General features: G+C 47.9%; 1 protein-coding gene and 1 long non-coding RNA gene across 7 annotated transcripts in view; one reads left to right on the forward strand and one right to left on the reverse strand.

The window, feature by feature from the left end:
- Positions 1–636: 636 nt before the first annotated feature.
- LOC140901314 (uncharacterized) lies at positions 637–20,264 on the reverse strand. The gene is made up of 3 exons (XR_012155818.2): positions 19,803–20,264; positions 17,889–17,964; positions 637–1,838 (listed from the first exon to the last, which is right to left on the reverse strand). It is a non-coding gene; the product is annotated as an uncharacterized LOC140901314 (long non-coding RNA).
- A 237-nt stretch (positions 20,265–20,501) lies between these two features.
- The window catches only part of SLC16A1 (solute carrier family 16 member 1), a 34,254-nt gene continuing 29,310 nt past the window's right edge, over positions 20,502–25,445 (forward strand). For 3 of the 6 annotated variants that reach the window (XM_073320511.1, XM_073320512.1, XM_073320509.1), the window contains exon 1: positions 20,509–20,607. The gene's annotated coding sequence lies outside the window, so the exon portion shown is untranslated. Of the gene's footprint in view, positions 20,608–21,344; positions 21,941–25,445 lie in introns of those variants that run through there. The other 3 variants (XM_073320516.1, XM_073320515.2, XM_073320513.2) reach the window with 3 other exon arrangements.

Consider the following 25,445-nt stretch of genomic DNA (forward strand, 5'->3'; position numbering starts at 1 on the left):
GGAAGGAGGCTGTTGGGCGGGTTGCCATGAATCAAAGGGTGGGCATGGGGTGAGGGCAAAGGGAATGACAGCCAGCATCAAATGTGCATTGTTCATCCCTGTCTCTGGCTGCAGAACAGTAGGAGGGGAGGTGTCAGGGGTGTGGGATGTGATCAGCGTGGGGTGGAGGGTGGCAATTCTCCAGGTTGTTATCTCTAGGCTCCTGCCAGAAAATGTCAGCATCTCCTATCTCTCCCCTCTGCCCCACTGGCATCTCTCTTCCTGCCACAGAGCTCTCTCTCACTCTCCTCCGACTGGGCTTCCCCCTTGCTCTCTTCACATTCCCCAGCTCCTGTCCCTGCTGGCTGGTTCCTTTCCAGCTCTTGGTCGCTCTCCAGTAACATTCCCCTCTCCTCGCTTCCCTAATTGAGGCAGGATCAGAGCTGCTGCTGCTCTTACTAGGGATACCGAGATTTGCTTCCTCACTGTGGAAAAGTGATTTCTTGTCTTGTAAATGGTTCCTGTTTTTTGACTGACTAAACTAGGGTCACAAGCCAGCAGCTGCAACTGGCTCAGAAGGATCCCAAGTAGTTAGCCCAGAAACTCCATTGAAAGAAACCCCTAAAAGCTTCCCCACCCCCCATCCTTCTCAATCAGCCTTGCATCCCCAGCCCCACACCTCCCTGCAGCTTCCACGTCTTGCCTTTCTGTGGACTATCCAAGGAGGAGAGGCCTATAAACAAGCAGACCCCAGTGCTAGCTGTTATTTCTTCTATGATCATTGCACATTATAGTCCTGCGAGCCACTAAAATGTTACAATGGAAGCTGCAAGGGATCCCTGGCTGCCTTTCCCGGGAGAGAACTTTGCCAGGGACAGAATTGCAGGGCCTGGCCCAGCATGGATACCCCCATGGACAAAGGAAAAGGAAAAGAAAAAGCCCCCAGGAAAGACGGGGAGAAATCTGGAGTCTTTAAACAGGTCCATAAATGCTTCTTCCTTTCTCAGTGGTCTCCTGCATTGGGCTGAATGGAACCCAGCCACTAAACCACAAACGGAGAGGGAGAGCGCCTTGGCAGCTGGCAAGAGCAGCATGATCCACAGCCTTGACTGCGTTAGGAGAGCCACGTAGTCAAGGAGGGGCAGCAGCATGAGGAGAGAGTGGGCAGCTGCGATAATTTATACAAAAATGTGGTGATTGCTTCTGACGATTCCTCAGCCCGAGGTCTCTAGGTCAGGGGACAGAAAGCTCTGGTGTGTGTTACAGTCTGAGGCCTGGCCTGCATTGGGGATTTCTCCGTTTCTAGCTGCAGTGGAGCAGACCCCTGGTGTAGTGATGGTAAGATCCCGGCCCTACCCCATTGTGGCCACTGGCTGCACAGGGAGCAGAAGCAGGCCTGGTCCTGCTGTTGGCACTGGTGAGGGTTACTCCAGTTTCAAGCAGGGGAAAACTGCACCAGTGCAAAGAGCAGGGTGGCCGTCTGCACTCGGGGTTCACACTGGCGCAGCTGCAGTGATGGCTGTGACTGGAGCAGACAAGCAGGGGCACTGGAACAATTTGTACAGTGGGGGGCGCTGAGAGCCAGTGAACCAAACTGTAACCTCTGTGTATGCCCGGGGGTGCAGCCACGCCCCTCATTCCAGCACCTGGGCCGACAAGGCTCAGACTGGAACCCTTTGGAAGTGGGGACTGGCTAGTGGGACGTGGCACCTTTCGAATCCACCTCCATCTCCTGTCTCATGGAGCTTCTGTAGCAGGCAACAGTAAAACTCCTGACATGCTGGGGAGGAAGATGGGGCTGCATCTGTTCAACATTGCACATGTGTTCCAGCTCTAATTCAGCTTAACAGAATCGGCTTCTGCAAAGAGAGCAATACAGTAATAATCATGACTGAAGCAGCATTAAACTGAATTAACTTGAGTTCAAATTGAGCTGAATCTGGCTTGAGGTCAGGCTGGTCACTGTATTGAGCTGAGTTTGAATTGAGTTGAGCTGCAACTGGTAGTGGCTGGAATTTCCTTCCCCCTGCTTTGGGATAAAATGCCTTGCAGGCTGGGCTCTATTCTTCGATTTTTTATGCTGCAGCTCAGCTTGTGGCAGCCAAGACGATATAGGTTTTCCCAGCTCCCCCTACCTTTCCCTGGCTGCTTCCTACCTCTGCTTAAAGTTTGGGAATGGGCACTGTCTACATAGGAAACACTCAGCTTCCAGCACCTCACCACCTATTTACCATCAAAGCACCTGGACTTTCCAGGTATCTGTAAGAAAAAAAGGAGATTTATTCCCCTCCTGCCCCCACAACCCTCATTGCCAGAATGTCACTAGTTCTGACTTCCCACCCCACCTTTTTATCCTAAGTTTGTATTGTGGGGCTTCCGAGTGCTCAGGAAAGAGGCTAGCTTCAGGAGAGAGTCCCCTCTGCCTAACCTTTGCTGCCATCAAAGAGCAGTTTGCAAAAGGCCCTTCGGAAAAGAACTGGCATAGGAGCGTTACCAAACTAGGTCACTGCTCACCCTTCCAAAGCAGGCAAGGCATGACTACTCTAAGACCCTGGGCCCTGAAGTCCATATTCCATTGGGGGAGGGGCACAGTGCTAATGATCTTCATTGCTGGTCCTAGTGAACTTCCATCTACAAAGAGAATTTTTTTGAACCTGGCAGGAAAACACTTAATCAAAACATGAGCTTGGAGCCCTTTTAGACTGTTTACTCCTGTCTCAGTCATTGGCCAGGAGGCCAAATGCCAGACAGCAGGTTTCAAGCAGGTTAACTTTGGACCAAGATGATAACAAATTATCTTCCAAATACACATTTGAAAGCTCAGCGATGTCAGCATGTTTAACTTTGCATTAGCCTCTCCTGCTCTAATATTCCCTGACTTTTTATACCACTCAATACATTTCCTCCCCTCCACTGAGCTAACCTTGGAGCCAACAGGATTTAGGCCGTGGAAGGAGACTTTATCTTGAGATGCAACATGTCTTTCTCCTTGGAAATCTGAGCTCTCTGAACATTAAATCTCACCAAATGCGGGTAAATCCATCCTCATCATTGTATCCACGCATTATACTTCACACCTGAACATAGCCATTATATGAAAAACATACCCCCATATCTCAATGTCTGTACTTTGACCCGTTAACTTTTTACCCCTAATCGGGGATATTGCAGATTATAGAGTAACAGCCGTGTTAGTCTGTCTTCGCAAAAATAAAAGGAGTACTTGTGGCACCTTAGAGACTAACCAGTTTATTTGAGCATGAGCTTTCGATGAAGTGAGCTGTAGCTCACAAAAGCTCATGCTCAAATAAATTGGTTAGTCTCTAAGGAGCCACAAGTACTCCTTTTCTTATTGCAGATTATGTATTCCTTATGCCAGTGCTACTCAAAGTGGTGGTCCGCGGACCGGTGCCGGTCTGCAAGCCATCAGCTGCCAGTCTGCGCGCACATTGGGAAAAAAATTGCCGGTCCCCCACATCAGATAGCTTGACAAGCACTGCCTTACGCCACCCGATCCTAAACTGAACTTTGCACCCCTTGATAATTTGTACCTTATTCCCCGATAACCAGAAACTTCTATGCTTAAACTCTGTACTGTGTTCTTTTTATTTTAACGTCATCTTAATAAAATTATTAAATATGAAGTTAGGTTTGGGAATCAATAGGGAAGCGTATATTTCTTACAGCAGAAACAGACAACTTTATTAACTATTATTAGAGCAGAGTGCATAATTCAGAGTAAATAATTGATCAGGCCTCTTTAGCTTCTTCTGCATGTGGAATATTCATGAGTTCCTCAAATTGTTACTGAATTTATTCAAGGGATTTTCTTCGGAATTTCTTTCCTTTATGAATGGGTCACAAACACAGCTCTGCGTTCATTAGGCATTCAAGTATTTGAAATTCCAGCAGTGTTGCTCAGTTGTGACTGGCTAGGTAGGTCAAACAACATTGTATCACAAGCATTTCCTGCACTGAATTCTTGAGCATGTGATTCACTAATTTGCTTTCTGTGAATACTCATGCCTACTTAGTCACACCAATGTTTGTGTAAAGTGAACACAAAAGGGATGTGAACATGAACTGAAGCAAATTCATTAAACATGTTGGGTAAACATTCACCCACACCTTTTGGCAGGTATTTCTCCAACTCTTGTTATCATTTACATTACACTTGCCTGAAAACAGCACTTTCCAACAGACAGAAGATCCCCTACAAAGCAATGCAGCCCCAGTCTTGACAATCTTGCAATCTAAAGACATCAGTGTAGAAAACAAAAGGAGCAAGGAGAGCTGAATGGTTGTTACTACTGGCTGGGAGGCCTGACAGAGAAGCATGGGTTTCAGATGTGAGCTGTGGGTGTGGAGCCATGGTTGGAAGTGCTGGAAATCAGGAACAGAGTGTGGCAGCAGCCAAAGAGGGCTTAGTGTTCTGGTACGGTAGAGAGAATGGAAAGGAGAAATTGTGGAAGGACGTAAGAAAAAGCAGTAGGATTTGGGAGTCCAAACACTGTCCTGTCCCCTTTCTGGCTCCCTTCTAGGGAAGGCCCCTTCTCTCTACAACACTGTCTTCCTCATTTAGTGCAGGACCCTAGATATTTTGATTGGAGGACACACACACTCCAGAAGAATGCCCACACAGGGAGTGGTATCACCTGAGTTGGGAATAACTAAAGTAAAGGATAACTGCTGAAAAAAGGACAAGGGACTGTTGGCCTCTGAGCTCCTCAGGCCAAAGCAGAAAACCATGCCACAGGTGGAACCATGCGTATATATGTGTTTACACTTCCTCCGAATAGATTTAATGTTATCAATGGGCTTCTTAATGTGACTGGGCTCAGAACCCATGTCAAGCAGATGGATGACCCCAGAGGAGGATATCTGAGCCTTCAAAAGGATAATACATCTTGTAAGAGATTTTCTAGGTCAGTGCAGGCCTAACTATGCTCCCATGGTCAATGGTCCCATTGAAGTCCCATTGAAATCAATGGTCAATTCCCACCCTCTTTGGCGGAGACAGCATTAGGCTCACGCTGAGCACTTGCTTTTGAAACTCTTACCTCTTGTGTCTCAAGGAAACACGCTGTCACATGGATGACCAGAGGTGCATGAAGGTGCAAGACCCAGGCCCAGCAGCAGCCAAAGGGGAACGGAGGATTCAAAACAGCTGGTTAGGAGGAAAGGGCTCTGCCCCAGGACACTGCCCGACTCACTGCTGGCCTGAGCCAATGCCCACTGAGGTCAATGGATGAAATCCTGGACACTGAAGTCAATGGCAAACCTCTCACTCAAGGGGAGTCTTTTGGTTTACTTTGGTGGGTGCTGGATCTGGCCCTGTGTTCATCCAGGCAAATGACCTGAGTCGATCAGCTGGGGTAACAAGTGGGTCACCCTGACATTGGCCCCTAGCTGAGTTTTCCCAGGGAAGCACCTTGCAACCTCCCCAGTGCCATTGTCTCCCCTTTTGGTTCCTCTCCACTGCATTCCCACGTGTCCACTCTCTGCAGACCTTCCTGCTACTGCCTGGGTCTCCTGCCTGTTGGGCTTTGCAGAGACAAAGTGTTACCTGTGGAATGTTTAGCTTGGCAACAGAAAAATAACATGTGGAAGGCAACTCTGGCTTGCCATTTCCATGTGAGGTGATGTTTATTATTCCTGTCAACAGTAAGTATGCGTGGCCCTCTGTGTGCTCCTCTCCAGGGATCATTTGTTTAAATGAGAGCCCCTGAGCAGAGCCTCTCAGGCAGACTCTGCTTCCCCTCAGCCAATCTCTGCTCTTGAGAAAGGGTCGGAGTGAAATGTTTGGAACAAGTGAAAGGAATACATCTCACACATATACAACCTACCGGCTGTGAACGAAAGGGTCAATGCAGTGGCTGTAACTGCTGAATCCTGCTCATGCTGGAGAGAAGATTTTAATGGCAACACAGATTGTTGCAGCTGTGCCACCCAGAAGGAGTACTTGTGGCACCTTAGAAAGACTCACCAATTTATTTGAGCATAAGCGTTCGTGAGCTACAGCTCATGCATCCGATGAAGTGAGCTGCAGCCCACGAAAGCTCATGCTCAAATAAATTGGTGAGTCTCTAAGGTGCCATAACTACTCCTTTTCTTTTTGCGAATACAGACTAACACGGCTGTTACTCTGAAACCAGAAGTAGTGTCCACACAGCATTCCGACCAGGCTCCTGTTAGTCCTGGCTAGCTAGGAGAGTGCCTCGCATGCTCTCGTTCACTTGCAAATCTGCTGGTGTCCAGCGCAGGTGGCTGGGTGGAACTAGTGGGATGGGCACTAAAGGGACGGCAGAGCACAGGGCTGTGTGGTGGGATAACATGGCAGGGTCTGATAGTCTCTCTGTTCCTGTGATGGGACAGGGATGAGGGTGAATGTGGGGTTCCGGGGATATGAAGTTACCGTTGTGTTTCCTGTTGTCTGGGACTTTTCCCAGCTCAGCGTGGCTCTGACCTAGGCACTGTTTCCCACGCTCCCCTTGAGTCCTGGGGAGCAGAGCGTTGTCCTAGTAGCACTATATTCTGACCCAACTCCCAGCTACCCAAACCATCTCCCCTGTCCCTGGGGTTGGGAGCAGAGCGGGCACAGAGCCCATATACCTGCGGGGGAGGCTTCCTGAGGAGGGGGCATTTCCACAGGATATTTCTGCCCCCAAGGCTTCTTCACACATTGCCAGAGGGCATACTGGGGCCCCAGTGTAACTGGGAATCTAGCCCCAGAGGTACAGGGGTATAATGTGTGATGGGCCACAACACAAGATCCGGCTGCCTGGAAGAGAAATCAGGAATGGGGCATGCAGGGGAGCTGGTGTGCATGTTGCATAGAAAGTGACAAAGGTCCCCTCTCCAAGCAGCATATTATTGTTAATTATCTGTATTACCATAGCACTGAGCGATCCTAGTCGTGGGCCAGCCCCTTGGGGTGAGTGGCAGCTTCCTGACAGCTTAGCTAATGGAGCTGCAGCACTGGGACAGAGGTGCCCCACATGGGCAGCTCACCAGAGGGGCGCTGCAGCCGGGCTTTCTTCCAGGCCTAACTACGCCACAAAGTCTGGCTCTGAATTTTCCCAGAGTTTGGTTCCAGGATTTTGGATTGGGCCCAGTCCCAGACACTGGGCCAAATACAAACCTGCTCTACGTGGGTGCCACTCCACTGACTTCCATAGACCAAACGGACCAAACCAAGCTCCGCTCTGCCTATCTCAGGTGCGTTGGAAATGACCCTCAGAGTGCTGCAGTGCGCTGTGCTTTCTCAGCAGAGGCTGGAGGAATGGTGGGGCCCGCACCTCTCCCCGAGAGTGGTTCTCAGCGACAGCGCCGGTTGTCTGTGGAGGGGAGTGTGCACTGGGCGGCCTGGATCTGCATGTGCAGCCTGCTTTGCGGAGGCCTTCATTCCCACAATGCTGCCAGTGGCATCATCTTTATGCACCGCCTCGTGCTAGGCATCAGGATTTCCCCAGACGTGCAGAAAGAGCAGGCTCCTGGACGCCTGTGACCCATGCTGTTCATGTTGGGAAACCCCAGCTGCCAGCCAAGCGTGTCTGGCAGGCTGCAGGTTTAGAAATACTTCAGAAAATAACCCTTCAGCACCAGCCAGGCCAACAGATATGTGGGTGTTGCAGAGCAAATATTGGTAGGGATTTGTTTTTTCTAAGTGCTCTGCAGGCTCCAGTTCTCTCTGCCATTATGAACTGTCCCATCTGCTTGCTGGGGGAGACAGGGAAATGGGCAGAGTTAAGGGAGAGGATCACTTCTTGGCAGTGCAAAGGATGTGCCCAGCTTTGGCTGGGGAATTTGGCTGGTTAGACCTTTGTGGATTTCCATAAGCTGCAGCTCCCACTCCCTGTGCTCCCATGTTAATGGGACTGAGCAAGATCTGTCTGCTGACTCAGTCGGCAGACAGCTCGGGGCTACTGCAAAGTGTGACTTCCAAATCTTCTGAGACTTAAATATTTATCTGTATTCCCACTGATAAATGCAATTAGGGGATTTCCCCTAAAGCAAATGGTTTTCTTTTGTGTGCTCACCACAGGGAAGAAGGCAAGAACAAGTGAGATGGGTTTTAACCAGGTAGCAACTTTATCAGTCAAATTGCATCCCAGGTTCCCTGTGCGGTCCCTTGCACCCCATTCATCCCTTGCCAATTCTTTGAGTGCTCCCACCGCAGGCAGAGCCAATCATCAGACTAGGAGGTTTTCTGGGCACCTTCAATTGCCCATTAGCATCCCTCCCCCTTTCATCCCTTTTGAGGCAACGGGGGACCTCAACAACCCCACTAGCGCCATGGTAAAGCATATGGCGGGCAGTCCTGCCAGGGTAGTGTCCTAACCCATGGTTCACATTTTTCCTCAGGGATTAGATACGTTGCCCCCTTTTGTACGGAGGTGCCCTTAGGATGCCATTGTGGATCTGGAGCCTAAATGAGCGAGTTCCTGGTCCCATTGCATGCAGTGCCTGCCATGCCAAGAGAAAATCACAGTCTGCCTGAGGCCCAGCTGCGAGCACCTTGCTGAATTACACACTCTCTTGTAAGCCCAGTGCTGTGCCTACGGCTGCATACCCTCAGCCCTGGGGATGCTGCAGTACATCCGAGGTGACAGATGGGGGAGGTAAGCAGACATGGTTAAAACCTGCTGTGCTTATGGCCCACTACCTGCCTTGGCGTCCCATCAGGTAGCTGCAGACAGGCCTCATAGGGCCTGGAACGCTAGTGTCCTTTAACCTCAAATGCACTCAGCCCCTGTGTGCAAAGAGTGGGAGTCATATTCTCCCAGTGTCAAGCCCAGAATTACAGCCCTTTCCTAAACACTGCCATGAACTGGAATTTGGTAAGGAAGAAACGGTCCCCGTGCAGGAGCTGGGGACCCTTATGGGGTGGCTACTGAACTGCATATGCCCGCAATGCCCGTACAGGATACAGGTCCCCCTCACCAGAGCGTTGCAGAGCCTTGCTCACCCCAATTTGATCAGTTTTTGATGTGGACTGTGAGCCAGAGAGAATCATCGTGCCAACCCACGTCCTGTACTTTGAGCGTCCACCCCGAAGACTTTCCCTGGGCCGAAGGGCTCACCCACCCGGAAGGGCCTGAAGAAAGCCAATGGAAAGGTTGCTGAGATGAACACAGCCTGGCTCCCCCACATGGCAGCTCTGACATCTCATCTCTCTGTGTCCCCGCTGATAAATGCAGTGCGGGGATTTCCCCCTAAATGGAATGGTTGTCTAACTAGAAGCACATGTAATATGGTTGGCTATGGAGTCACGATGCCTTGTGCTTCATTGGGAAGTGTCTGGTCCCGGGCTCCAGGAGTGGGTGCACTTGGCTCTCGGGACTCTGTGATCCGAGTAAGCAGAATGGCCCTCCCTAGTGTATCTACTCCAGCCTCCAAGTCAAGGCAGCCATTTCCAGCCTGGTTCTTCATTCCTAGGCCACACCAGCACATTGCTGTGTAACCCAAATGCCCAGGACTGGGGAGCGGGGACGGCAGCCGGAGAAGAGAGGAAAATAACGACATTCCTCTGAGCCTTGCAGCTGGATCTCAGGGATGCCAGGCCCTGTTGTCCAAGCACAGAAGGGTTGTGTGAGGTGGGGCCGGAGCAGCTAGTGGCAAGGAGTTGCTTCCTGTTCTGCAAGGAAAGCCAGAGGAAGGCAGGTCTCCTGGAGAGCGGCTTTGGCAGGCTCTGTGCTGGGGGAAGCAGAAGCCCTTATTGTGGTACTGAGTGTTCTACAACAAATCCACCTGCTTGCTCTCTCAGCTGCCCTGACTCCCTCTCTATTCTTCCCAGTTTCCCGCCTCACTTCTCCCCTTTCCTCTTGTCACCACTGCTGACGGCTTTCTTTTCTCAGCCCTGGCCCCAGTGACGGGTCTTTCATCCTCTCCTAGGGGTTACACCTTTGGGCAGGGGTGGGGTGGGAGGAGGTTGGGGGGGGGAAGAACTGTAGGGACACTGACATGCTATCATGTGAATAGTTAATGCAATTTCATTATTGAGCTAATGTGCATATTTGTGGATACCTGAATTTCAGTATAGGACAAAATCGTGCGTAGATGTGGCACTGGTGCAAGGTGGCAGCTCTGGTGAATAAAGGTCTGTGTGAAGATTCAAGGTAAATCAGCTGGACAAGTGTCTCAGATACACACTGCCCTGCCAGGATGCCTCAACCCGATTATTGTGCTGGCAAAGACAGAGAGAAACCCATGGTGAAAATGGTCCAATTCTCATTCACACAGTACACACACTTCCCTCTGCCCCCAGGGCTGATGATACTCATCCAATTCTGCCTCATGTTCTCTGCACTGAAAGGTGCAGCCAGAAATCTGTTCCTGCAGCTGAACAGGGCTCTGACCCATGTAGGGGTTGCTGGGTATGAGGAACCTCCTGTGGCACGTTCCCGCACTCTGTTGGGCTCTAGGCTTCCTTCACTATTGGGTGCCCAGCCGGAGACACCTTTGGGGGAGTGTCGGGATGCTGAGCACTTGTGAGTGCAGCTGAAGTCAGTGGGAGTTGCAGGTGCTCACACCTCTGGAAAATAAAGTTCCAGGTGTCTCAAGTTGGCCACCAATATCTAGAGCCAATTACAAAACGGCTTCTCTTTCTTAGTCCCTTTGACAAACTCCCCAAGGATGAGAAAGGACCAAAGGATGGAGAGGGAGATTTGTCCAATAGCCCAAAGAATAACTGCCATGGGCAAGCGGGGAAGGAAGGATGCTGGCTGGAACAGCAGCCCGGGACTCTGGTCTGTCCTTCACTGATGTTATTCCTGTGATCTGCACAGGCCACATGTGCGATCTGGCTAGAGGGACTGGAGGAAGAAATGCACTGGGAGACTAAAGCAGGTTTTTGCAGGGCAGAGGAGGAAGAACCAGTGACCGTGCAAGCAGAATGAAGAGAACGGAAATCACCCCCAGCGGAGGAGCACAGCTCCACGAGACTGGAGCTGCAAAACCTGGAAACAAAGTTGAAACAATAGAGTCTATGCTAAATAAATACATGAGCAAAGGACTAGACACTGCGAAGCATATACAGCTCAGAAGATGTAGCACAGAGCATGACTCTGATTGCGGAGAGCTAGGTCCCCCTTCCAGGCCTCAGAAAATAAATCTGAAGGACTGGAGAATCGGGACTGTCATCAGATGAAAAGGTCTTGAGAGGGAAACAGCCTACTCAGCTTCTGGCAATAGGGGTGAAAGAGGGTACAGAGAGATAAGGGGCTTGTTCCCTGGGAAGATTTTGGAGAGAGCAGAGTTCAGCAAAATGCAATAAAATAACAAGACATGTGTGGCTGTTCTAAAGGTGGTTCGCCCCAAGCGAGGCATGACCAGTAGGACCCATTCTGATTTCAAGTGACCAGAAAAGAGGTTACTCTGCTCTGGAAGGTTCTGTATTTCTGACGGTTAATCTGCCCACCCAGACCAGTGTTTCCTGCAGCTGCCAGGGGCGCCAGCCACTCCTCAATGGCAGGTATTGTCATCCTGATCTGGGGAAGCTGCCCTTGACTCCCATGGCTGTTACACACACAGAGGCTGTGAATGCCTCACCAGAGTTCAGCTGTATGCATGGCACGGTGCCCAGTTACTGCGGTGTTAGCCGAACTTCTGCCCTGGGGTTTACAGCGGGTGTCAGTTACTCCCTAGTGCTGCAAATGTCAGGCAAATCTCTGCCTGCCTGGAGGCATTGGCACCACTTGCTGCCTGCCCTTTGAAGGCTGTTGGCATGCGTTTGCCAAAGGGAGCATACTTAGCAGAGTGGAGGACTCAGAATTACCAAAAAGATATGCTACCAGGCATTCAGTGGGAAAACCAGCAGGAAGGGAAGGGAAGGAAGGAGTCATAGCGTTGGAACATGTGGCTCAGTGAGGGAGTATAGTCTTCATGCTCCCTGAAGAGCATGCTGGCAGGGACATGGAGCAGTGAGTGGGGAATCGTTGCTAGAAGAAGGTGGGTGCACCATCAATTTCCTGTGACAGCCACTGTATTTTGTTTTCTTATAAGCGTCTGGGCAAACTAGGACACCTGGTGAGGTTCAAGGGAGGGCACCGGGTGCATTTATCACAAGAACTGAGAAACCTAGTGCCCAAGTGTAACTTTGAGTGGTGAACTAATGGGAGAGTGCAATGCCCTTTCAAGTTTAGTTAAGACAAATGTGAGATTTCTCTATTTATGCTCAAGAACTCTAGGCAAGATCACAGAGTTGACTGCCTTTCACCTAGCTAGTAAGCTACTGCAGTCAGACATACTAGGTATGTCATAGCCATTAGGATACAGGATAGTAGACATGTGTAGTGGGGGCCATTCTTTCCTGTGTGTGTCTCAGATGCATCAATCATCAGTGGAGTCCATCTTCCTTAAGATGCTCATCTGATGGTGACAGAGTGACAGAAGACACTACTGGGGTTCCTGAGAGAAACTGAATGGAAATATTTCCTTATTGCTTAGGTACTTTATACTATCCTCCAAGTGGATGTATTGTTGTCTCACCATGTCTTATTAGTCTGCGGTCACACCATCCACATGCAACGGACTTTAATGAGGAATTAGCTCTATCGTCACCATTAAACCCTGGTCAGCATGGTGAGCATGCAGAGCAGGTACGAGAAAAGCACTTACAGATAAATCTCTCAATCACCAACATAAAAATTGGCTGGTTCAGAGATCACTGCATTGTCAGCATCTGCATCTAGAGACCCAGGGCTATTTTGTGGGGATAAAATCTCTCCAAGACCTGGTTTGCTGCCTGGTTTGAGCCTCTATTATGTTGTTTTTAAAATGTTTCCATGCAGCTTGCAGGCATTTTACTCTTCTGACTGCTTCTTTTAATTTCTGTTTAACTAGCCTCATTTTCTGTAGTTCCCTTTTTTGGAAGTTAAATGCTACTGCGGTGGGTTTCTTTGGTATTTCCGCCCCCCGTAAAGATGTTAAATTTAATTACATGATGGTCACTATTACTGAGTGGTTCAGCTATATTCATCTCCTGGACCAGATCCTGTGTGCCACGTTAGTTGAAATCAAGAATTGCCTCTCCCTTTGTGCATTCTAGGACTAGATGCTCCAAGAAGCAGTCATTAATGGTGTCTAGAAATGTTATGTCTATATCCCATCCTAAGATGGCATGTTTCTAGTCAATCTGGAGATATCCAAAATCCCCCATTATTATTGAGTGAAAGATACAGTATTAAAAATGAACCTTCCTTAGCTCTTCGCTAATTGGTCTAAAACTTGAACAAGAATAATTAAGACTTTACAGTTGGAAGGGAGATATTGAATATTAATTGCTAATTTAAGCATTGTATCAGCAAACACTTTCTTCCTCCTCTGATGCTTTCTAAAGCAGATTATTTTCTGTACAATCAGAGAGGTTGTTGCACCACAATCACCCTATACAATATCACATCTTTACAATCTGATAAGACAGACTCAGAGGATTCTCTGTGGATGATTTATTAATGGACTTAATAAAGAACATTTTTGACCAATTGGGTGGATTGCTACTATGAAGGCTGAGCCTCGAAAGGTTTGGAGGCTCAGTTACATTGAAATTGTAGTCAGATGCCACCAGTGTGGTGCTCCGCTCTGTTCAATGTTGATAACAGTCACTGCATGAGTGTGTTCCCTCTGTGTGCTGCCCCTTCTCTGCACATCGCTGGCACAGCAGACCCTGAGAGAACCCCCAATGACCACAGACGCTGATAAGGTACGAAGGCACCCGGCCAGGTTTATTGTCAAACGAAGCCCAGTTCCCCGCAGACACTGCAGGACATACTACGAATATGTGCCCCCTGGCAATGGACCGGCTCAGTCAGTGGGGGGACTCTCCACTGCCCCCTATGCCAGACAAAGATACCGCCCCAGGGATGCATTCTTATACACAGGTACAAACAAGTTACACACCACTCCTGACGTATTGAGGTACAACCCCTTTACGTAGCAAGGTGCCACCTCTCACCTTGTACATGTTGGTTCGAACAAAACAACTCTATCCATCATATTGTCCTTCTGACCCTGTCTTTAGGATGTGTCTGCCTGTTCCTTGTTATCTCTGTGGAATGTGTTCGTACTGGGATGTTCTGATATCTAGTGTCCAGTACCTTTTAGGTATGTATCTTTTTGCAGTATCAGCCCTTTCCTTGCCAGCTTCTGTGAGCAGGGCCTGCTTCCAGAAGTGGTTGCATTTCAGTGGTGGAGGATTGGGTTCCCATTATGATAATTAATAGAAGTAATAGCTAGCTCTTCTGTAGTGCTTTTCATCGCAGATCTCAAAGTGCCTCACAAAGGAGGGCACTATCCTTATCCCAATTCTATATATGGGGAAGCTGAGGTAGAGAGCCGTGAAACAATTTTGCCCACATTCAACCAGCAGGCCAGTGTCAGAGCTAGGAATAGAACCCAGATCTTCTAAGTTCAGCCGGTGGTCTGTCCACTAGGCCATATTATTATTTCACATCACATCATTATTTATTATTGGTATTCTGGCAGGAGATGGAGACCTCATTGCACTAGACACTGTATACAGGCACGCACAGAGGGTGAGACAGTGCCTACCCCAATGAGCCTGCAATCCACACAGGAAAGACAGACAAAGGGTGGGACCGGAAACAAAGGCACAGAGTGGAGGAGGGCGCTCAGGAGCTCAGTGCCAGGAACAGAACCCGTGGGCCGTAAACATACAGCGCCTCCAGTGTCACTGCTTCAGAAGGAAAGGTGCCACAGACACACAAGGTGAAGGGATGTGTTGGTATAAGCTCAAAGCGTCTCCTTTTCTAGCTCTGGCACATCTTATCTTCTAGCAAAAAGCAGTGCTGGGGGCTAGGATGAAAACTATCCCTGCTTTTTAACCCACGCAGATGTTTAAAAAGTCTGTTCAGCCCACTAGCTCTTCAGTGTCTGCTGAGTGTCATTTTAGGAGGTGAATGGAATTGTTATAATCGGTGCATGTGGTACTATTTTCTCTTATGAGGCCCATTCAGTGCCTTGACATGTACAGCGTGCACCTGAAGTGAGCCTGCTGCTGTGATGGGGGACAGTGGTTTTCTTTGGCGAGAAAGGGACTTAACCTCTTTTGGCAGCTGCTCCATTTTCCATCTGTTGAGAGTCCCTGATTTGCGGTGTGTTCTTTCTGAGTCAAACTGAACCATATTTCTCACTCATCTAAAGAAAATTACCAGCTATTAACAATTTATCCCATGAAACAATTAACTCAATTTATCTCACTATGGTTCCCCAGAATAGCTCCATGGTTGTCGGAAGGTAAGTAACATGCATGAGGAACCCTGTTGATGGGGATTAGCTCTCTCACAATATTTGTGACAGGTCCCAGTAAGCACACAGGGAATAAGGGCTATTTCATGCCTTGGTGCAATAGGCAGTTTCCATAATGGGGTAAGCAAAGCCCAACCGATACATAAAGCTATGAAAACATGAACTCTTGGCTTTCTTATCATTCCTGCTGGCTGGCAGTCATATCACTGATGATTTAGCAGCACTAGGAGATGCAAACTTCATTAGACTAATCCCAAACACCCAAGCCACAGGCTGCTGCTGCTTTGGGAAACACTCTCTCTGATTTCCAGACAGAAGAGCTTCATATTTATAAAGAACATTTCTGACCAATTGGGTGGATTGCTACTATGGAGGCTGAGCCTTGAAAGGTTTGGAGGCTCAGTTACATTGAAGTTGTTGTCAGATGCCACAGGTGTGGTGCTCTGCTCTGTTCAATGTTGATAACAAGCCAATCTATCACTTTGGAGTAATCACTGATACAAAAGGGAATCCCAGATATTGTATGTCACCAGGTTCATGACAATAAAATTACTCACTCAGGTTATCTGCAGTAAGCAATTTTCCTGTGAATATGTGAGCACTGTAGTCAGGTTGCATAATGTTGAATATCTTTTAAATGAAGACGTTTTGCTGCATTACCCACTCACATGGGCCTCACAGCAACAACAAGTAGCTACATGAGCGCAGAAATTCAAAAATGTATAGCTCAGCCCTGAAATGTGCTGAGCACCCTCACCTCCAACTGAATTGTCACTCACTCAGTCTGAGCATTTTAGGCCCTGGTAGGACCAGGCTCTTTGACTGTAATCTCTTCGGAACAGGCATTCCACAGTGAATTCTTTAAAGTGCAGTGTAAATGTGCAGAACTATATCACTGTCACATAACAATAAATACTAATTATGACTCAGATGACACTGCTATGGGCAATACGGAGACAATTCTGTAGATGACCTTTTTGCACTAGTAGCCACATCTCTCTCTAATTCATATTCTCAAATATGATTTTCTACAGCTCTAGTGACCAATATATGCCGGCTAGCACATAAATGTACATCAATCATATATATGTATGTATGTTAGTATGCATTAAGCACCAATACCATGAAGCACAAACATTGTACCAGTGATGTAGCCTAAACTGGCCTATCCCATAGTTTAGTTCACTTATGATAAGTTTCCCATAACTCCTTGCATTTGCTGGAGTAAGCATTTGGCGTAAGTGGATAGGAAACTGGTCAAAATCAAGATATATTCCTCCTATGTCTTAGTACAAGCTAGCATAGCACCTTCATGGACAAGTACCTGGAATGCTTGTAAACAAAACGAAGATAAGGAACAGAACAAGTTAGGGAACTGGGACAAACTGATGGGTTGAATTTTAGTGATGTGTAAAGAGAGATGTAACTTGTAAAATCATGATATAAATAATACCATCTGAAACACGTAACTTGGGGGAGCACAGCTTCTGTGTAAGGTGAATGTAACATTGTTCCATGGGATGGCTCCTCAGAGACTGGTATCACATAGAACCTTTTCCAGTACCATATTAATAAACCTGACTGACACTGGTTATTTGGTCTCTTGAATATATTTCATAATGAACCAAAGTGTGGTCAAAAAATTGACTATACAATTTATCAACACCACCTCTTCCATCACAATTTCTATTTTTCTTTAAAATAATTTATTTTAAAAATATTTTGTATGCATTTTTAATTGAATTGTGTTGGATAATTAATACATCTTCTCCTCCTAAAACCACATTTTTCGCTTTAAAACAATCCTAGTGTGCCTCATATTCTTAAATATGTATAATACTGCCAACTGGCGAAGTCACCCATCAGGGATGAGTTGTGTGCTGTGACATGCAGTAATCATGAATAGACTTGAAATCATTAAAAGACACAATCAGGTTAAAAATTATAATAAAAATTCTTACATCCATTACTAACATCACTTCAGAATATTACAACTAAATCATTGGAAACCTTGTATACCTTCTCTTTTTGATCTATTTCCTCATCTAAACAGTAGAAAAAGTCAATACTACCTTAAAGAGGCCATTAGATGGGAAAGTATGCCTAAAATGCAAAATTGCTAATGATGGTTGAGGGTTTTTTTTGTCTCTGTGTCCTAGAAAGAGAGCCACGACACTTCCCCATCCTGTGTAACTCCTAGTTGGCACAGAGACTTGCTAATGGAATGCTGGAATTTTTGCCCTCCCGTTAGGGGAAAGCAGAAGCTTTCTCCTGAAAACTGGACAAACTAGATAGGAGCAAGTTACAAGTGGAGCAAAACAAGAAGCCAAAATCTAGGCCTGCAACAAAGTGAGAGAGAGAGAGAGAGAGAGGAATAAAGCTGGAAGTGAAATTCCAAATAATACTACAGCCTTTTAGAGCAAAAGTTACAAGTGCTGGAGTATAAAACATGTAACAAAAGCCCTGGACTCCTAAGTGCCTGGATACTACAGTGATACACTTATTAGAAATGCCATGGATTAGATCAAATTGGGATCTCTAGTAGGGAGGAATGGATCAAAGTCACAGAATTTATATGCAAGCTTACTGGGGCTCCATTTTAAGGAAGAGTTGTGTGGTGCTTCAGAGTGCCATGCACTTACCTCCTCTTGTTGGGTGGAGACAGAATTTAGTATTAACAGGTAAGGCCCCCATCTTGAATGATCAAGAAATTATCAGCTGCAAAGGAAAAACAGAGTGAAGTAGAAAAGTTTGAAAATTCTGTTTTTCCAGCACCTCAGAGCAAAAGGTGGGAACAGACTGATAAAATAAAACACACTGATAAAATAAAAGAGCTCAAAGGTACAGCACAACCAAGGCTCTGAAAACAGATGCATTGAGGTAAAACTTTCTTGCTTTTAAATGTATGTTATATTGTTTTTAGTTTCCTTGTAAATAAAGACAAACCCCAGACAGGGGTTGAGCTATGACACCAGCAACATGTCTGAGCTGCATTTGGAGCACAATGGGATAATCTAATAATTTAATAATCTAATCTTCCATGTAGAGAAAAAATGGCAGAACAATATCATTGCCTCACTTGTTGCTTATTCATGACATTTTATTTTGTCTCTCTCCCATTTCCCTCTGTTCTTCTACTTAGACAGTAAGCAAAGACCTTGTCTTTTACATGTCTATAAAGTGCCCAGCTAGTTGCAAATAATATACAACTTAAAAAAAAATACTTGTATGTTCCATGGACATTTAACAGACATTTGAAGTGCCTCATGGCTAGCTAACATGTCATATGCCATTAACATTGAGGGATGTAACTAGATATTAATATAACAGGGAATGAGGTATGCTGATTCTGATGAGGTAGTGGAAGCATTAATCTTCCTTCATTCTAAGTACACAAGCCCGATCTGGTCCATTTCCGTGCAAGATGCAGATCCAAAAAATACATGAAGTGCTTTATTTGCTGACAGGTAATATTTATGCATTCATAATTAAACTATTAAAAATGAAGAGTCCTTAAAGCCTTTTGTTCAAACAAGCCACTGGAACACTTCCCACTGCTTACAGTCATCTCTTGAAAGGTGCCCAGTGGCAAATTACCACATAGGAGTCCATTGCCCCCCAGAAGAAGACCAAACCTGGAAGCCCCCAAATGAGCAATACAGCCCCTGGTTTGAAGGCGGGAGGATGATTCTGTGGTCTATGCAGCAGACCTGAGATGTGCTGTAACCAAAGGTTCAAACACCAGCAGGGCTGGCTTGGCTCCCCATTCTGTCACACAGCTAAAATGATTAGGACTGGTCAGGAACGTTTGACTAAAAGTGTTTCCATGGGAAAATGCCAATTTGTTGAAACTGAAACATTTCCGTTTCGACAAAACTTGTGCTGTGAAATGTTTCTAAGGTCCATAATGGAATTCCTGGTCAAAGCAAGAGAGAAGTGAGACCCCTGAATAGTCAATGGCCCAGTGGCTCTGAGACCAGGCAGAACAACTGGGGTCTCCCACATCCCCAGCGTACAGCCTAACCCAGTGGCTCTCAACCTTTCCAGTCTGGAGTCTGCTTTGTCTTGTATACCCCAACTTTCACCTCACTGAAAAACTACTTGCTTACAAAAATCAGACAAAAGTGTCACAGCACACTGTTATTGATAAATCGCTTGTTTTCCCATTTTTTACCATGTAATTATAAAACAAATAAATTGGAATATAAATATTGTATTTCCATTTCAGTGCATAGTATATAGAGCAGGATAAACAAGTCATTGCCTGTATGAAAGTTTAGTTTGTACTGACTTTGGTAGCGCTTTTTATGTAGCGTGTCGTAAAACTAGGCAAATATCTAGATGAGTTGACCTACCCCCTGAAAGACCTCTGTGTACCCCCCGGCCTACAAGTACCCCCACTTGAGACCTGCTGCCCTAACCATAGGGCTGTTTGCTCTCACCAGTGGGGCTCTTTTGTGCCTGAGGTTGTTTGTTTTACAAAAAAGGTCAGGAAGTTTCTGTTCCCATTCCACATCAGAATGAAAAACAAACGTGCAACTCTCCGAGCGCCTCACCGGAGGGAAACGTTGTTTTGCAGCCAGGCCCAGGCCACAAGCCCTGTGCCCGGCCAGGCGGCTCTGCAGGGGCTGCTCCGTCAGCGCTGGGCTCTGCCGGGCGGCCTCAGCCGTGGCCCCACGCGGAGCCAGCCGGGGCCGCGGGCCTAGGTGGGGGCCACAGCGCCGGGGGCAGCAGGGGCCCAACCGGGCCCTCACCAGAGGCTGGAGCAGACCCGCGGTCTGTCTCTCGACTTGTCCCGGGCGCCGCGGTCGGCGTTTCTCACGATCTGTTCTGGAGTCTGGACTTTGGCTCTGCCCTGACCAAGAAGTTTGGACCCTGACAAAAAATAATTGACCCGCGCCCGCGCCCTGAGGGGCCGGGCGTGGGCCGCCCCCTCGCACCGGGACATTCTGGGGTCACAGGAGCCTGGTCCCCCCCCAGCGCCTCGCCCCCCCCCCAGGCCGGCAGCCCTCAGCGCCCCCCCCGCAGCGCCTCGCCCGCCCCCCCAGGCCGGCAGCCCTCAGCGCCCCCCCCGCAGCGCCTCGCCCGCCCCCCCAGGCCGGCAGCCCTCAGCCCTCAGCGCCCCCCCCGCAGCGCCTCGCCCCCCCCCGGCAGCCCTCAGCCCTCAGCGCCCCCCCCCGCAGCGCGGCAGACAGCCGCCGCCGGGCCGGGCTGGGCTGGGCTGGCCTCGCCCCGCCCCTCGGGGCTGGCCCCGCCCAGCTGCGCTCCCTGCGCGCGGGCTCCCGGCCGGGACCTTAAAGAGCCGGGGGGCGGGCGCGAGCCGGCTGGGAGCGGAGCGGCCGGCGGGGACCGTGTGCACAGGTAGGGCCGCCGCCCCTCCACGTGGCGGGCTCGGGGGTCGGGACCGGCCTGAGGCCGGGGAGCGGGGGCGTGTGAGAGGGGTTGGAAGGGCTGGAGTGGGGGTCACGGGGAGGGGTTACAAGTACTGGGGTCACTGGTGGGGGGAAGGGATGGGCGGGGATAGGGTTGCAAGTACTGGGGTTGGGGGCAGGATGAAGCGGGGGGGTCACTGGTGGCCGTTGGAGGGAGTAGGGTTGCAAAGACTGGGGTTGGGGTTAGGATGGGATGGGATGGGATGGGGGGGTCACTGGTGGGCGGGGATAGGGTGGGGGAGGGGTTGCAAGTACTGGGGTTGGGATGGGGGGGTCACTGGTGGGGGGAAGGGATGGGCGGGGGAGGGGTTGCAAGTACTGGGGTTGGGGGCAGGATGAAGCGGGGGGGTCACTGGTGGCCGTTGGAGGGAGTAGGGTTGCAAAGACTGGGGTTGGGGTTAGGATAGGATGGGATGGGATGGGATGGGGGGGTCACTGGTGGGCGGGGATAGGGTGGGGGAGGGGTTGCAAGTACTGGGGTTGGGGGCAGGATGGGAGATATGGGTAGGGGAGCCTGATGTGAGGGTGGGTCACAGGAGACTTACAAAAAGAAAAGGAGTACTTGTGGCACCTTAGAGACTAACCACTGGCGGTGGGGAGGGCTATAGAAGCCTGATATGGGGGAGGGGGGTCACTGGAGTGGGTGCTGTAGGTTTCTGGCTAGGTAAGAGCTCACTGGTGGGGTGTTTGAGCTCATGCCGGCTGATGGATGAGGGCCCCTATCGGGGATGTTTGCTCTCTGTGGCACATGGCCTTTCCTCTCTAGGGCCTCAGTTTTCTCTAGTCCCAGGTCAGGGGGCACTAAGTGGCTAACAGGGCTTGTGGGGAAGGACGTGGGGCCTTTAGCTGCTAAGGCATGTGTTGGAATGGGGTTTGGGAGTTCTGGGAAGTGTATTAATAGGGGACTTTTTGCCTCTAAAGGTATTCCATTACAGCCCCACGCTGGGGGGACTGGCTTTGTTTGGGAGGAATGGGAGAATCAGTCCCCAAGTGGGGATTGTGTGTGGGAAGGCTTTGCTGATGCTTCCCATGCTGTACCTTTGCTACATATGGGCAGAAACAGAGGATTTCTGTTTCAGGGCTATTAATCTGGTGCACTGTACTATCATCAAAATGTTTGTTTTAATGTAGTTGGTTTAATTGGCTGTGGATGACTCTCCTTAACTTTGGCATAGATGTGCTCACTGGGATGAAAAGCATAAAGTACAGTTTCAGCACTTGATACATTACAAAGTTTCCAGGAGGCAAACCTCACTTTTTGGGTACGTTGCTGGTGTTCCCCTAGGAAAGAACTTGTGATTCCAGGCTGCAAAGCAGTGCTAGCTTCAAAATCACCAATATGGCTCTTTTTAGAGTAGGTTTTTGATCGCTGCAAGGGATGTGCTCTGGGTTAGGTCAAATAAAGTTTCTCCATATACTTTTGGAAAGGATTTGTCTAGTGCATCTTCAGTTCTGTAACAGTCTGAGCTTTTGAATTACTGACATTTCCTGACAAACTTTGAAAATGTTCCCTGCTTAGACACTATTCTGCTGAAATCCTATATTCTTTGTTGCTTTCTTCAGTAGTAAGTGTGGTCTAGCAGTTCTGGGTTCTACTCCTGGATCGGCTACTGACTTGCTGTGGGCTGCAGGCAAGTTGCTTAACCTCTGCCTCATTTCCCCCCATTTAGGGAAACTACTTGCCTATATCACAGAGGCACTAAGGCTTAATTTTCATAAAATCCTTTCAAATCCTCTGAAAACTGTTACAGAAGTCAAATGACTTGTCACTTAAAAAATGGGACCCTTGTTCTTTAGGTGCTAGCTTGCTCCCGGAGGCCTGAACTCGTAATTCCATCTAGTAATGATATTATTTTTTTAAAGGGGAAGAGATACAGGAAAAAACGATACAGTGTGGAATCATCTCTCCCTATGATAGAGCAATGGATGTTTCGGCTCTTCATTTGTCTACTGTACCCGACTTGCTAATCCTGTTTCTCTCCTAAATTCATTTTTAAATCTGCTGGATATTTTGGAGGGTCTGCGCACTTACATCCTGAAGCATTTAGAGTGTTGTATTTTTCTTGTCCCTGATTTCTTCCCTTCTTTCTTACTAAGAAAATCTTTGAAACTTTTAAAAATACAAACTTTGCTATCTTAATTTTTTTCTGCTACTCTAACTTAGGACTAAATTTAGGTTGATATAGGTACGATGCTCCAGGGTGTGCAAAATTCACACCCCTGACTCTGTAGCTATGCAGACCTAACCACTGGTGTGGACGCACCTACATCAACAGAAATATGCTTCCACCAACCTAGCTACCATTGTTTGGGGAGGTGGAGTTTCTCCTTCTGTTGCTCTAGTCTGCATCTATGCTATGAAGTTGCAGCAGCACGGTGATGGCTCAGTAACTATGCCACTATAGCTTCTGAAACCTATAGCATAGATATGGCCTTATAATTGACACTTGCTAGGAAAGAGCAGAAGCCCTTTTCCATCATGTCTTTCCTTTCTGTGCCAGTCAAACTCAGAATTATGATTTGGCAGCTGAAAGTTTGTTTTGGGGACTGGAAGGGAGAAGCCCTTATTATTATACAAAGATTTGCAACAACAACAAAGGGGGATACCTGGCTGGCTGCTTCCTGTGAGCAGAATGTTGTGTGTGGGTCACCCTGAATGGTAGTTCCTGTTACAGCCTTGGAGTCTATGGTGTAAAGGATTTCAATGCTGAAACTTGCCTCACTCTACTACTGATTAAGCTTGTGGTCCTAGCACAATGAGGCTGGTTAAGTTAATGATTTTTAGTGGTGGATATTGGCACATATCATTGTGGGGTTGTTGCTTGCTTCTCTCTGTACTTCCCCTTTCACTCCTGCTGATGAAACACTGCACCATTCCTGCACCTCAAGGCTTTCACTGTAGCAATAAGGATGGGTGGATAAGTGAGGGGACTGCTTCCTGCAGCTAGCTATGTCACTGGGGACTTGTGAATTTACCTACTAGAGGGCTCTTCCAAATGAAGAGCGTGAATGAAACATTTCTAAGAATTAATTTAGAGGAAGTTAAAGATGCTCTTAAACTTTTGCTATTTTTATCAGGAACACCCTGAAATGCAGAGTGCATCCTGCTTCTTGATTCTTTGCATTTAACCATGTGCTTGTATCTGCTCTATTAATATAATACTGTAATATAAGGCAGTTCCTGTTTGTCTAGATGGCGCAAGACCTTGCTCTGGAAGGGCACTTCAGCTGTTCATGTTCTTGTCAATCTATGAGTTGTTGGGAGCAATGCTTGACACTGTCTCTCATGACTGTGATGCAATCCAGGGAACAGCACTACAGTCATAAGCTAGTAAAATGTGACCTACTTTGCTTAGTGGCTAATGCTGTGTCCCCATCTGTAAGGGGAGTACAGGGACCTAATTCTAGTTAGGAGTGGGTCTGCACAATATATGCAAACTTCATTTGTACTCTTCAGGGGTTGTTCATTCTTGTCCTTCTAGGTCATCTGTACCCAAAATAACTGCCAATAGCCTCTTTGATTCCCTGTACCAAAAGAAGGAAAATATTGCTGGTTTACCTTTTCTGGGGTTGAGATTTATAATTTATACAGGCTTTTTACTGACTAACATAACATATCACAGAGCATCTCTTCTGCTTATGCTTGTCTCTGGTCTGAGAGCTCAACCTCAGAGGTGAAAGTAAGCCGGTATGCCCCGGTACGGCGTACTGGCAAGAGCTGGTGCATTGTACTGAGGCAGCCTGGCTTCCCTGGGGCAATTTAAAGGGCCTCCAGAGCCCTGCTGCTGGAGCCCTGGGGTAGAGGCTGCAGGCCTCCAGCAGTTATTTAAAGGGCCTGGGGCTCCCACTTCCCCAGGACTCTGGCAGCTAATTAAAGGACCGTGGCAGTAGAAGCAGGGGAGCCCTGGGCCCTTTAAATAGCCCCTGGAACCCTGGGCGGCTGCTGCTGCTACCCCAGTGGGGAAGGAGGGAGGGGGCTGGCTCTGGCTCTTCCAGGGGCCAAAGCTGGACCCAGTGTACCAGAACCGTAAGTCGGTTGACTTACTTTCACCCCTGTTCAACCCCTCCAAATAAAACTCCCACTGACAAGCCTGGTAAGTTTAGGTTTCAAGTGTGAGGCCTTTTAGGTGAGTTGCATCTTAATATCTTGTATATGGACGGAATGGAGCCCTTTTAGTCCACTTGCTGTTACTCCCACAAAAAAAATCACTGGTGATTGCACTCTGTATCTCATTATGTACTGAAATGACCTGTGGAGTAGAGTAGAACTTTATTACTGTACAGACATAGCATTTAACTGGTTCTTTGCACTCTCATGTGCTCCTGGTGCTAAAATGTATGGCCTGATTTATTCATTTTTTTTAAATAGCTGCAGAGCTTCAGGATTTTGCTGAATGGCAGGTGCTCAGTAGTTCTGAAATCAGACCATTGTAGCCCAAATAAACAGTTTGAACCAGATCAGTACTCCCTAAGCAGATCTCAGCGTTTAGTGTTTGTTTTTAACACCGCAGGATGTCTGATGTGCATGTGCTATTGCTTAGGCTGTTTGGTAAGAAACGGCTGCTGCTCTGAAACCTGGTAAGAAATCTTTTATCTTAAGAAAATGTAGGCCTTCATTTTCTAAGTAGCTAGCCTAATTTCTACATACAGTAAAAGAAAATGGCTTAAAGCAGGGCTAGTCAATAGGCAGACTGCAGGCCAAATCTGGACCGCCAGATGCTTTTGAATGGACCCTGAAATCATTTTATTTACTTATTATTATCACTG

The sequence above is a fragment of the Lepidochelys kempii genome, chromosome 21 (assembly GCF_965140285.1).
Source record: "Lepidochelys kempii isolate rLepKem1 chromosome 21, rLepKem1.hap1, whole genome shotgun sequence".
Lineage (NCBI taxonomy): Eukaryota > Metazoa > Chordata > Testudines > Cheloniidae > Lepidochelys > Lepidochelys kempii.